General features: G+C 46.4%; 1 protein-coding gene across 1 annotated transcript in view; it reads right to left on the minus strand.

The window, feature by feature from the left end:
• Positions 1-14,394, minus strand: part of Coq8a (coenzyme Q8A) — a 450,047-nt gene that overhangs the window by 89,799 nt on the left and 345,854 nt on the right. The window lies entirely within an intron of this gene.

The raw sequence follows: 14,394 nt of genomic DNA on the forward strand, positions 1-14,394 counted from the left end.
GCTTGCACTTTAAAATGGAGTAAGCTAACCTCATGAGCATTCTCTTGATTTTCTAGAGTGCTTCAGCGACACGGGGAACTCTGGGTAAATATGAACTGGCATGAAATTGCATCGACACCTGGAAATCTGCCTGGGGCGGGGGGGGGGTGGAGGAGTTGTGATTACAGGTTCTGGGGGCTGTGGAGTGAGCTGAAATTGTCAACAATTTGTCATAGTTGTCATTATCTCTGTAGCTTTATTTCTCCCTTAATTACTGTGACATTCGCATAACATAGAATTGTCGTTGTAGCACTGGGGATGTAGTTCAACAGAGTGCTTGGCTAGCGTGCAGGAAGCCCTGAGTTCAACCCGCAATACTGACGGTATATCAATCCATCGGTATAATTCTGTCCCTAGGAGCCCACAGTCATCCTTAGCTGCATAGCAAGTTCGAGGCCAGCCTGGGATACATTAGGCTCTGACTTTAAAAGAAAAAAAAAATGTGGCTGGGCAGTGGTGTCACACACCTTTAATCCCAGCACCTGTGAGGCAGAGGCAGGCAGATCTCTGAGTGTTGAGGCCAGCCTTGCTTACAGAGCAAGTTCCAGAACAGGCAGGGCTACACAGAGAAGCCGTGTCTTGAACTCCCCGCCCCACAAAGTAGTCATTTTAACTTAAGGTGCTTAGTGAATCCAGTGTGTGCCGATCTGCCTTGTATGGTTGTACAACAGTCCATTGCTTAAAAAATAAAAGGCCTTGTACACATTGAGAAGTGTCTTCCTACGCCCGCTCCCCAGCCCTGTTAGCCGCTGACCTACTTCTGTCTCCACGGACTTAGCTCCGTATATTGATTTCTTTCTTAACACAATTGAGGAAGCCAGTTCTACCTGGAAGATAGCATAGACTCGCAGAACCGAGGTTGGAAGTCTTCCTACCCCTTCTGGGCCTTTGTTTCCTCGTCTGTGAAAGGACTGTGTGATACAGCCTTCAGAGGAACACAGAGCAAATTACAGAGAAATAAAGGGTGCTGGGGGCCGTGCAGACACTGAAAAGGGGGGTAGTTGTGTCCCTTCCTCCGCTTCCCTTCTCTACTTAAGGTGCGGGTTTCATTTTGTTTTGTCCAACGTTGAAATGACAGGCAATAGCACTTGTCAAGCGTCTCCTGCTCTGTCCAGCACAGGTGACTCTTATCAGTGGCAGCAATGGTGCCATGCGGAAGTTGTGGACCTTGGGCATGCTCAGCACACTCCGCTTTAATAGAGGGTGCTGCACTGAACGGGACTCACAACTGACACACACAGGCCACTGGCTCAGTCTGTTCAGGTACCTTACAGTAATAGACATGTGTTTCCCACTGGTCTGGAGGCTGGGCAGCCGTGAGCAAGACTTTAGCAGGTTTACTGTCCAGAGTGGATTTGTGTTCTGGTTTATGTGGTGTGTCCTCCTATGATATCTACCTGGCAGACAGCATAGAGTCAGGGCGCCTAGGTCTGAAGTCTCCCTCAGCAACTTTGAAGGGAGAAAAAAATGCTCAGACTACAACATACGCAATAAAACAGCAAGGCCCGAATACTTGGCAGTTATCTGTGCTTGCAGGGTAGTCCTGCCTAGTCTGATCTGGGCTCTACATTTAACATTTAGCAGCCAGACATGGTGGCGCATGCCTTTAATCCCAGCACTCGGGGAGGCAGAGGCAGCGGCAGCCTCCAGACGGTAGCCACGGATCTCTAGGAGTCTTCATTTGTGAGGTAGATACATGCTGTAAAGCAAGCCTTTCCTTGCTAGGGCATGATGGCCAATGTTGGTTAACCACTTCGCTGCCTAGGAAGTCTACAAAGCGTACTTCTAGGGTATTTCCAGAGATGATTGACATGTGGGTTTGCAAACTGAAGGGGGAAAGAACTGCCCTGAGTGAGGACAGCATTGTGCAATAGGTTGGGGGCCTGGAAAGGGGTGGAAAGGCAAAGAAAGGGGCAAGCTCACATATCCACACGCTCCTCTTTTCTGGAACAGGTATGCTTGTTACCCGCTGTGCTAAGGAAATCTGACTCTTCAGCCTTTGATGTGGACTGGCTCATCAGGGCATCTCTTGGAATGGAGCTGCATCATTGGTCCTCCTTGGTCTCAGGCAGTGGCTCTCAGCCTGTGGGTCACACACACACACCCTCCCCGAAAGTCACATTTCAGATATTTACACTATGATTCATAACACTAGCAAAGTTACAGTTGTGAAGAAGCAACACAAATAATTGCATGGTGTGTGCAGGGGGATGGGTCACCACAACAAGAGGAACTGTACTAAAGGGTCACAGCGTTAGGAAGGTTGAGCATCACTACTCTAAGGTTTTCAGTCTAAGCAGCTACTGGTTTCCCCGGCTTTCCAGCCTGCAGACAGCTATTGTAGGATGAGCCAGCCTCTGAGGCTATAGATCAGTCTACTAAGCCCTACCTACAATTGTGTGTGTGTGTGCGCACACACACACACACATCATCATCATCATCATCACCACCATCATGTATATTTATCTACAAGCATGCATATCATATGTGGCTCTCCCTCACTCCTGGGGTTGCTGGCCACCGGTCCTCAGAGACAGGGGAACAGAAGCAACAAACTGGGGATTCAGTGCCCTGTGAACAGGAGTGGAAATTCCCTTTTGGGATCAGCTTCAGGGAGGCAGGTCAATTTTATTCACTGTGAAGAAGGATCTTGGGGTGGGGGGAGGGATTTCCATGGTGGGCAAAGGCCATTGGCTGTAGGGCTCAGGTACTGAGCCGCCTCATTTACATGGAGAGGCATTCCAGGAATCCCAGGTGCTTGCTGAGTAGAGAAAAGGAGTTGGACCTATAGTTTCTCTAAGTTCTATGAGACATACATTCCCCTCAGGTAGAGGGTGTCGGGATCTGGGCTCCCCAGGCAGAGAAGAGGAAACCTCGCAGACAAGGGGAGTCCTTCATTTTGTCCTCCAAGGTCAGGGCTTTCTGGTCATGGCAGACTGTGACCTTAGCAGCAGGGTTTCCCAAAACACGTGTATATATGCATATGTATGCATGTTTTTATATAAACATACATACAGTTGATAGATAGACAAAATCAATTCTACTTTAGAGAAACTTGATAGAGCTTTGCCAGTAAGTCGGAGCATTGGCAGCCATCACCCAAGAGATTATAAGCAGTTCACCTGGTGCCACTTGCTGCTGCACTGCCGTCATTTTCTTCACACAATTGCATGGTTTTACTTCTCTGAGGAGGATGTTTGTTTACTTTTTGAGGAGTCTGCTCTTATCATTTCAGTCATTTAAACAGCAGTTCTCAAACTGGATTTATAAACTGCTTAATCTCTTAAATTGAGGCCTTCACAGACACTTTGCTTTGTGTGATATATGGCCACAGAAACTCTCCCGTGTGTGCTAACTGGCTCTCTGTGGCTGTGAGGAAGTGCCTGTGAGGATCAGCTTCAAAAGACTTGTATTTAAGTTCATGATGTCAGAAGTTTGAATCCACAGCCACTTATGCTTGAGCCTGTAGTGAGACAGAACATCGTGACCAGGACGTGTGACACAGGAAACCTGTTCCACTCACTGTGGCCTGGCAGCAAAGAGAGGAAGGGGCGGGTTTTCCAGTACTTCCTTCAAAGAAATGTCTTTAGTGACAGAGCTTCCTCTCACGAGGCCTCACTTCTACTCAGAACACTTTGACACCAAAGGTGTATGGGGGTCTCCCACACCAACGACCAGTTATCTGACCCGCTAGACTCCATCCATTGTGATGGTCTACACTTGAACTCACTTCTAACACTAGCTACAACCTGGCGTTAGCACAGACCCCGCATATTTAGGGCTTGGTCCCTTGAGACTTAACCCCCTCTTTCAAGGACAATTTCAAGTCTTTGATAATTTCACTTCTTGAGTACAAATTGAGGGGATCCCTTGGCCTTCCAGGGTGTGAAAACTGGTAACAGCTTGTGGACGGCGGAGGGAACACCACATTGCTTTTTGGCTTAGTGCAAAGAAGATTACACAAGATAGAGAAGGAGAGCCAGGGGAGGGTGGGAAGGGGGCCGGGCACAAGAGCCTCTTCGTGCCTTCAGTATCCCCCTGACATATTAGGGGCGTGGGGCGGGAGGCGGGTGGGGGGCAGACTGGTGCGCTGTGTATTCAGATGCTGATTCCTGTGCCTCGAGATCTGATTGCAGTCCTGATAAAGGCATCGAAATGATCAACGTTATGTAAATATTGTTCCCCAATCATCTCTGATTGGTTAATGAAGAAGCTGAGCAGCCTATAGCTGGATGAGAGAGGACAGGGAGGCTGGACTTCTGATCCCAGTTGAGGGGTCTAGGGTGGGGGAACTCGAGGCAGAGGAGAAGAAGAGGATGGGAAAGGATGTAGCAGCCACGAGGAGCTCGCCATGAGGACTGAGCTGATGGAGCAGAAGCCACCCAGGAAGGACCAATATGTCAGGTAATTCGGGGCACGAGGCTGGGAAGTAGCCAGCCTAGGCCAGAGGCTTAGAAGAGACGCACATCTACCCAGCCCTAGTGCTTTAAAGCCCGCTGAATAATCTAACAGGTCTCTCTGTCTCAGTATTTGGGAGCTAGAATGACTGACACATGCATGCATTCACCAACTTGGAAGCTCTCTGAATTGAGTAGTTTATCCATCCTGCCCCACCCCCACCCCCCAATGTTAGAGACTGAACGGCCGCTGACACACTAAGATGTGTCCTATGCAGCCAGGGCTTCTGGAGGCAGATTGGGTTTCCACGGAGGTTCATCCCATAGGCCTTAGCTCCAGCTCTAGATAGGCTGGGTCCGAAGTCCCTGCTCCTAAGCATGATGCCGTCTGACTGCTGTGCCCCTCCACAGCGTCTGCTCTCTGGCTTTCTGCGCTGACTTCCCTGGATGACCTCCGTAAGTTCAAAGCAAATGAACCCCTTTCCTTCTCTGCGTTGCTTGTCTTCAGAGTGTTTGAGCACAACAACAGAAAGGAGACCAAAAGCACCCCACTTATGCAAAACCGAGACCTCCTCGCCAGTGTGGAGACTGCAGATAACCGAGGCAGCACAGAGGAGGCTCAGCTCCCAGCTCTACCTTCCTCAGTAGACGTTTATTCTCCAGATCAAGGGAAGATAGGGTTGTGGGCTACCTCACACAGTGAGGAGCATTTAGCTTTGCAAAGCTACACGACACACTGAGAGTGTATAACCAATGCAGTCATCTTTGGGCACACATCTATAGTCCCCAGCAGTGCTAACCAGCAGCAATTCTAAGCCAGAGACTTGATGCTGAAAGCATATTCCATCAATAAGTGCCCCTTCCCCCAGCTGCTGCCAATGTCCAGCAAGTCTCAGACTCACAAGGAATTGGTACGACTGTAGTGTAAGCCATTGCCTTTCATACTTCCCCATTTTCCAAGGCAGCTAGTTTCATTTTAACACAGCTTTGAGTCTAGATAAAAGCTCTTACTGTGACTAAGGGGGTTTGCAGCCTCAGCAGCGGCAGGGTAGTTCACGTTTATTCTCCCACACACAACATCAATCAACTCTCAACAAAATATCTCAAAAACATAAAAACTATATAACAACCCAAACCAGGCAGAAACAGGAGAGTATCTGACTCCAGAGGAAAGGAATTGAGTTGTTCAAGGTCTTCTTTACAGCTCTCCCCAGGAAGCATAGACTGTCTGTGATAGCGGGGTGGGGGGAGGGTGGATAGGGGGGTGGCGCGTGAGTGGGTGGCTAATACCATCAGTCACAGCCGTGTTGGCTCTGGGTTCCACAATGTAGCTAGAGGCTGCCAGAGTGTCTGGACAGTGAGAGAGGCGGGGCTGAAAAGACAGCAGCTGCAAAGGGAAGAAATATACAAATATACACAAAATTCTCCCTCAAATCCATGGCTGCTCCAATATGCATCGCTATATTGCAAACAGGATAATGACTAATAAGAGAGAGAATTCATCAAGAAGATGTAGTCGATCATCGGCACATAGACCGAGCCGGGAAGCTTCTGCATATGCAAAGCGAGACTTTGCATTAATGAAGGAAGTAGAAAAAGACACAACAGTAGGTGGGCAGTTTAGCAGTGCTCTCAGGATTTGCTGAAAAACAGTCTCTCTCTCCTCCTACTTTACCCCACCCCACCAACATACACAGACATAGATTTTAACAGAAAAATGCCATGGAAATATATTGAAAATAGCAATCCTTTATCTATAAATTCAGTTATACTCATTATAGTGCCAATTAAACTTTTTGGTAGAAATTGACAGATTGATTACAAATTTTTATCAGGCACTAGGTATGGTGGCACATACATGCCTCAAGTCCCAGCACATGAGCAGGAGCCAGTCAATCTGTATGTCTAAGACCAGCTTGGTTTAGCTAGCTAGTTTTGGACCAACTAGGGCCACACAGTGAGACTGTATATCAGGAAAAAAAAGAAAGAAAGAAAGAAAAGAAAAAAAATTTAACGGGTACATAAAACACGTCAAATGGTTAAAATAGTTTTGCAATAGTTGGGAGTCTCATGAGCTTGATAGCAAGACATCTGGGAAGCTGTGGTAATCAAGGACAGACAGTAAGTACTGGGCTAAAGGCAAATCTGAGAATAGAGAAATCCTAGAGAGATGGCCAGTTGCTTCTTGCAAAGAGGCTAAGGATATTTGAGAGATAAAAGGAAGTCTTTTTTTCTTTTTTTTTTAAGATTTGCTTTCACTTTTTGTGTATTAGTGTCTTGCCTGCATTTTCATCCGTTCACTATGTGCATGTAGTGCCTATGGAGGCCAGAAGAGGGCGTTAGAGTCCCTGGGAGTGGAGTTAAGAACAGTTGTGAGCTGCCATGTGGTGCTGAGAATTGAACCCAGGTCCTCTGGAAGAGCAGGCATTGCTCTTAACCACTGGGCATCTCTGCAGCCCTAAAGAAGCCTTAATGAGTGGTGATGAAACAATTGGATAAGTGTGTGAGGAAAATGAATCTTGTCCCCTGTCTCATAATCTAAATGTAAATGTTGATAATATAAAGTACCAAGAAAAAAAAAAATCATACAAATAGTTTCATGGCCTTGTGTGCACACACATAAACAACAACAACAAAAAATGAGTCCTTTCCAGTGGGCGACTTTATGAGATAATTTGATGTTGTTCTAAGCCCCTTCCCCACGCTCCTCTCTCTTCCCCTCCCCTCTTCCGCCTTTTCTCTTATCCGCTCCTCTTCTCTCTTCTCCTCTCCCATCCCCCACCCTGGACCATATGTGGCCTCCAAGCACATGTACCAACCAGTAATAAAGCCTTCATTTCCATCTGTGTCTCTCCTAGTCATTGGCGGGGTGCTCTAAGACGAAAGGGATGCAAACATACGAATGCATTTCAAAAGTATCATAGTGAAAGAAATATCTACCAAAAAAAAAAAAAGGACAAAAACCCAGTATCTACAGACAAAAACCCAGTATCTACAGGCTGGGTTGGGGCATGTGCATAGTGTCTGCAAGGCCTCAGCTCTGATAACTAAACAGAACAGAACTGTTCCAGCTACATGACAGACAGTTGCCATTACATGACAGTTGCCATTACACGTAACCTACGTGAAAGGCGTTGTGATAGCGATTCTCTAGAGACTGGTTGCAAGGGTTACTCAGGACACAGACAGGCTTGTGGTATGTTTTCTCAGGGTATAGAATACATGGATATATATATATATACACACACTATAAAATCTGTGTTTTACTACATGTAAAATGTAACATTGTGTGTGTGTGTGTGTGTGTTGCTGCTTAAAATGAACACAAAAAGCAAAATAAAATACATACTACTGGACTAAGTTGTCTTTCCCTCTTTTTATTCCCCACTGTAAATATATGGTATCTTAAATTGACCAGTAAAATTTTAAGTGCTCATTTTATCTATTTTTTGTTGTTGTTTATCTTTTGTCCTCCCCCACCCCCATGCAATCTAAGATGAAAGAGTTTTTCTCAAGCTAGGAATATGGGAAATTTTATTTCATTTACTCTGTGTGTGTGTGTGTGTGTGTGTGTGTGTGTGTGTGTTTCTGTGTTTCTCTTTAATCTATGCAGAATACTTGGAGATAAAAACGCTTGCTTTCAATGACACACAGCAGAGACTTTCTTTTTCTCTTGCACTTCTCTGAGCCCCTTCTCCTAGGTGCTTTCTTCCTCAGGCTGAGGGAAGATCTGACAGCAGCATGAGGCAGCCCTTGGCAGGAAGTCCATTGGTCCACAAAGGGTACTTACCTCTCTGCATATCACTTCTTTCTCTCAGTGGCCTTGTTCTAATGGATACAGCTGGAAATGGGCTCATCTTCCAACTCATTATTAAAACATATTATAGTCCTTGCGAACTTTGAAAGAAGGTGGGGCAGATAGCAAACCGAAGGAACAGGAAAGTGCTCTTACAGGAATGGCAGCCATTTTGTGGTGCCTGGGAAGTGTGTGTTGAGTAATAGGCGCTGTGGAGAAATGATGGGCGAGTGAGTGGGTGAGCGAGCGAGCCAGCGAGTGAGCGGGTGAGTGAGCAAAGAGCAAGCGAGTGAGCGGGTGAGCGAGCGAGCGAGTGAGCGGGTGAGCGAGCAAAGAGCAAGTGAGTGAGTGGTGAGTGAGTGAGTGGGTGAGTGAGCAAACGAGTAAGTGAGTATGGCTTTAGTTGGCACCAGAAATAAAGGCCTGGGGTAGTTGGAAATCTGCGCAGCAGGAGTTGCCAGAGTCTGACTTAAAGCATTATCTAAGTGATGGGCTTTTGGTACCCACGCTTTATCCTCGAGCTAAACAGCTGATCCTGGGACAAAGTGAAGAGTCACACAGACTGATTTCAGAATTCCCTGGGATGTGCGAATGCTCAAAGTGTGAGATAAACCTAACAAAACAAGCGAACTATTACGTCTTCTCACCTGGGGAGTGGTGGAGTGGTGGCCACTGCCTTCTGGATTCCTTCTGTTAACATTGCTGTCTGGCTCAACAGATAAGCTCCACAAGAGGAGATCAGTTCCTTGTCCTACTTCATAATTGTTGGTTCTGAGTAACGTTTGACCAAATTCTAATCTACCCCAGGAAGCACAAAAATTTGTCACCTGTGAGGACATTAAAAAACATGCTACAAATCCTTGAGACATTTTGCCAGCAGAGGTGTGGACCTACATCGGTTAGTTGGTATGGAGACAAGTTCTTTGCTTAGCCTAGCTTTGGTCAGCCTCCGGAGTCTTCTAGAGCCATTGTACACAACGCCCTTGTAAAGCCCACTATTAGCAAACAATTGTCCAAGCCAGTTTAGCAAGAACCTCCCAGGGCAGAAGGGACAAAATATAGAGTGGTCCTGATTCCCCCACTCCGAGGACTAAGGAGTTGAGAGAGGACCACCGGGTGGCCTCAGTGCGTTATAAATCTAGAAAAGAAAAAGAAGAGGAAATGAAGTTGAGATGGGGCAATGCTGTTGTGTGAGGGGGAGACAGGAGTGGACAGAGTGAGGAGTGGACCTGACCAAAGTACATTGTATACATGTACAAAGTTCTCAAAGAACAAACTAAATATTATTAATATAAGATAGATAGATAGATGATGGATCAATGGATGGATAGATAGATAGATAGACAGACAGACAGACAGGCAGGCTGGCAAAACAAATGGTGACTGAGACCTGCCTGCGTGCCAGGCAGGGCTGAATTCCTACCATCTTCTCACATCCACACACTTCCCCCTCCATCCCTGATTTGCCCTTCCAGGGTACCAGGATGTTCCTTTAGAGCTCAAGTCCTAACATGGTTTGCTAGTCTCTGATTTTCTTTACACATGCCTGCCCCACATTTTCTGACTTTGCCTGAAAATCATTCTCTCAGCAGTGCTTTTATTTAAAAAAAAAAAAAAGTTTTTTTCAAATGAAGCCAGGTGGTGGAGGCGCATGCCTTTCTTTAATCCTAGCTTGGAAGGCAGAGGCAGGTGGATTTCTGAGTTTGAGGCCAGCTTGGTCTTCAGAGTGAGTCAAGGACAGCCAGGGCTACACAGAAAAACCCCATTTCAAAAAACAAAATGAAACAAAACAAAAACAAAAAAGAAAATTCAAGTGATTTTTTTTTTGTTGTTGCTAATATAAAAATAATTTAAGATGTATTTCAAAAAATAGGACAGTAACTTCATCTATGGTATTTCTAAATGTGCAATTGTCTCTGGTCCCTAAATTACAATCCAATTCTGGCCCATTTTCTACTGTTTATTTATTTATGACTCCACTTTAAATAGCATTCATTCTTTCTATAATTTATTGCCTGCCTCCCCCGCTTTCTCCTTCCACTTCCCAATTGCTTTGATTCCACCACACTTGACTACTCTATTTATTTTTAAAATTATAGCAACACACATACACACAGTAAGATTAATCACCATTTAGCCACTTTTAGGCACAGTCTCCATGGTTGTAAGGGCATGAACTTTTTAACTTTTTTAAAGTATTGAAGATTTTAGGACATTTTTTAAAATCACAGAATAATTAAGCAGAAAGTACAGAGAATTCCTTAAATTCCCTGTCCCCGGAACTGGAGAGATGACTCAATGGTTAAGAGCACTTTCTGTTCTTCTAGAGGACACAGGTTCAATTCCCAGCACCCACAAATGGTATAGCTTCATGTGGCTATCCATGAGCCATGAACAGTACTGAACCACATGCTCACCTTTTTCTTCTTGTGTGCTGTACATCACCGGCACCCAGTATCAGGGACATGTCCTGTACAGCACCGGCACACGGTATCAGGGCTGTGTCCTGTCCAGCACCGGCACACGGTATCAGGGCTACTCTGTCCTTGAGAGTTTGCACACTGGTGCCTTCTTTATGTCACTACGATTGGGCTTTGAGGTCATTGTATGTCAAATAAGCATCCGGGAACACAAACACTGTAGCACTGAGCCAGCTAAACTGATGAAACAGAGAAGGCTGCTAAGCAGTGCAGGGTAGTACATACAGCATGGATGCCCTGGGGAAAGGGAAGAACTGTCTGGCTGTTCAGAGTGGGATGGTGAGAGATTCTGTCATGTTACTCAGAATGGAGAACTTGAAGCATAATCTTATTTTTGGCATTTTTCTATGTGGTGTGTGTGTGTGTGTGTGTGTGTGTGTGTGTGTGTACACACCGCTGCACACACGTGTGGGCTATAGTTGACTTCTGGGTAATTGAAATTCTGGAAAGTGAAACTGGGTAAGGAACTGTTTGAAGCTCCCCCCTTTCCTCCAGACCCTGATTATGTATATTACGTATCTTGAGCCCTGCAGTGTTTGTGTCTGGTTCACTTCATTAGCATACTGCCCTGGGGTTGCTACCTGTAGCATGGATTTGAACCTTACCATTTTTTAAGTTGACTAGCCTTCCATTGATTGGATACACCAGAACTGTATCCTATTCGCGCGCCAATGAAGAGTTGAGTCTGGCACGTTTTAGCTATTGTAAACAGCACTGCTATGACTGTGCAAATGTTGGAGATCCTGCTTTCAGCTCTGAGTTACACACCCAGAAATGGAATAACTGCACCTTACAGTGATACTAGTTTTCATTAAAAAAAAAAAAAAAAAGATTATTTATACAATATTCTGCCTGCACATACACCTGCAGGCCAGAAGAGGACATCAGATCACATTATAGATGGCTGTTAGCCACCATGTGGTTGCTGGGACTTGAACTCAGGACCTCTGGAAGAGCACCTAGTACTCTTAACCTCTGAGCCATCTCTCCAGCCCCTAGTTTTTATTTCTGAGGAGCAGTCGGACGGCCTTCCCCAAGGCCGCAGCATCCTACATTTCCTAGGTTCTCCGATCTCACCAGCACTGATTTTCTTTGCAATAGCTATCTTAATGAACATGCGATGTCATTTTCACTCCTTAACCTTTAATGAAAATCGTGGTGCCCCTCTCAAATACTAAGCAGGTACTTCGCTGTTCATTTCTGCAGTTCTCTCCCCAGGGTGTGCCGCAAGGGTACATTTTTCTCTCTGATTTAAGCTTAACGGGCCAGGTCGGCGTCCTCAGCTGGGAGGACAGCTTAGCCAGCAGGTGTCTGAACTTCCCGTGGAGGGTGTAGACAGTTCTCCCAAATTCCTTGGCTTGTGAGGGGTCTGTCTTTTACTTCCCCCAGAAAAGCTGTCCTAAGGATGTGTGAGTCCCCCAGAGCCTTGAGAACCTCGGTAGGGTTCTCACAGTGTGTCTACAGGTCTTAACGTTCTGTGAGCATGAGCAGAGTGCTAGAAGTCTTACCTTCTCTAAGAAATAATGAAGGGTCCCGAGTCTGCGATGCTGCAAGGTGGCTCTTGTGAGAATATACACACTGTCTCACACAGTAACGATGCATCCTCAAACCACGAAAGTTAGCGAGGCGCAAGTGGCACACATTTTTCTCCTTCTGGCCCTGGTCTTTAGGAGGTGATGGTCCAAGCCCCGTGGGAGACAGGAAGCAGCTTATTTGCCACTAGAGGGCGCCAGCATCCTTTGTTTCGATTTCTCTATAGAAACAGGGAGGCACCCCTTTCCTGTTTTGCTGGGCCTGCCACTGCTCTCTTTCAGCCTTTCAGAGGGGAGATCAAATTGAAGAGGATATTCCACCCCAGGATCTGGGGTGACGCCCCCAGGAAATCAGGGTCCTTGTGGGAGGCAGGCTAAGGGCTAAGTGGTCCCTTGCAGGTCACCACTTAGAGCTGGGGCAGGGAAAACATTTACAGCTTTTTCCTTACTTTTCTGAGTTTTCAAGAACAAAACACAATTTCAGACCAAGAGAAAGGTGTGCTGATGTCTAGGTTGAAATCTCTGTGGTACTTTCTGGAAAGCCGAGCTCTGTGTGGGAGGCCCTGGGCACCCCTTTTCTTGTCACTCCAGTGCAACCTGCCACGCATACTTGGATCATGTGAGTTTTCTAAGAGCTGCCAGTGTAAGCACCCCAACCCCCCCAAAGAAGTACCTCCCCCTTCTTAGGAGGTCCAGGCCCCCTTCTTAGGTGGCCCCAGAATCTGCCTGCCTCTGAACACTTTATCTGGTCCTCAAGTAGGCAACAGACAAACCACAAGCTGAGAAAGTTTCCATCAGAAGGCGTCCTCAGGAACCACCTCAGTTTTAACACAGTGATGAGCTGACAGTTTTCATTCTCTTGTGCAGAGTCCCAGAGATGCAGCACCTTCCAGTATCCCACCTCACTCTACCCCTTGCTTTCCAGTAAGGCCTCCCCACCTCCCAGTGCTGGTGCTCGGTGGTCACACAGGGGTTCAGACACCGAAAATGCCCTCTGAAAGAAATGGGGGCCATTGAAAGGAATAAACAGATTATCTGCTACTTGCCCTAGTTGGGGTTTCTGTTGCTAGACTTTGGGGCGGAAAGGGTTTGTTTCATCTGACAACCCTCACTTCTCACTCCATCACTGAGGGAAGGCAGGAACTCCAGGCAGGAAGCAGAGGCTGTGGAGGAGTGCTGCTCACTGCCTCGCTCCTCCTGCCTTGCTCAGCTCAGCTCTTTTATACAATTCAGGATCTCCTGGCCATGGGTAGCATCACTCAGAAAGGGCTGGGGGCTCCCTCACCAAGCATTAATCAAGAAAGTTCTCCCAAAGGCTTACCCACCGGCCCACCTGGTTGAGGCATTTTTCTCAATTGAAGTTCCCTCTCCCCAGATAATTCTAACTTGGGTTGGGTTGACAAGACTCAAGCCGGCACAGTGCTCTAACTTGTTCAATAGTGTCTGATGATGTGGAGCCAACATCTTTTAGTTTGGGATGTCAGTAAGAAGGATGGTGGGGGGAATGTAGACTATGAGCAATTGACCAGGACGGAGGCCTTTGTACATCCAGCCAACTGGCTGTTCCCTGAGACATACTGTGTTGAATATTGGTCCAAAACACATCCATGTTCTAAGTCCCTGGGACCTGGAATGATGCTGCCTGGTGTGTGAAAGGGACTGTGCAGGTGTGTTCGAGTTAATTGTGTCAGGATAATGAGATCATGCTGGGAAGGGTGTCCTTGTGAGGCAGAGACAGGAAGAGCTGAGAGTTGACAACAGAAAACCAAGAGGAGCTGTGGACCACAAGAAAGAGGTGGTGTAAGGGGACAGGGTCTCCTCTGGAAGGGATGGCAGCCTGTGTGCACCTTCGCTAAAACCCAATGAAACTAATTCCAAAATTATGACCTTTAGAAATATAAGGGAATGAATATACGTTGTTTAGAACCACTGGGTTTGTGTTCACTTATTACACAAGTGCAGGAAAATAGAAACAACAACTAACAGTGTTATTTCACAAGACAACAAAGAGCACCCCACACACACACACACATGCATACACACTTACACACTTAATACACACACACACATATATACATACACACATGCATACACAGACATACATAAATACACACATACACACAAGCATACACACATACACACAGAAACAG

Source organism: Acomys russatus, chromosome 6, assembly GCF_903995435.1.
Source record: "Acomys russatus chromosome 6, mAcoRus1.1, whole genome shotgun sequence".
Taxonomy (NCBI): Eukaryota; Metazoa; Chordata; class Mammalia; order Rodentia; family Muridae; genus Acomys; species Acomys russatus.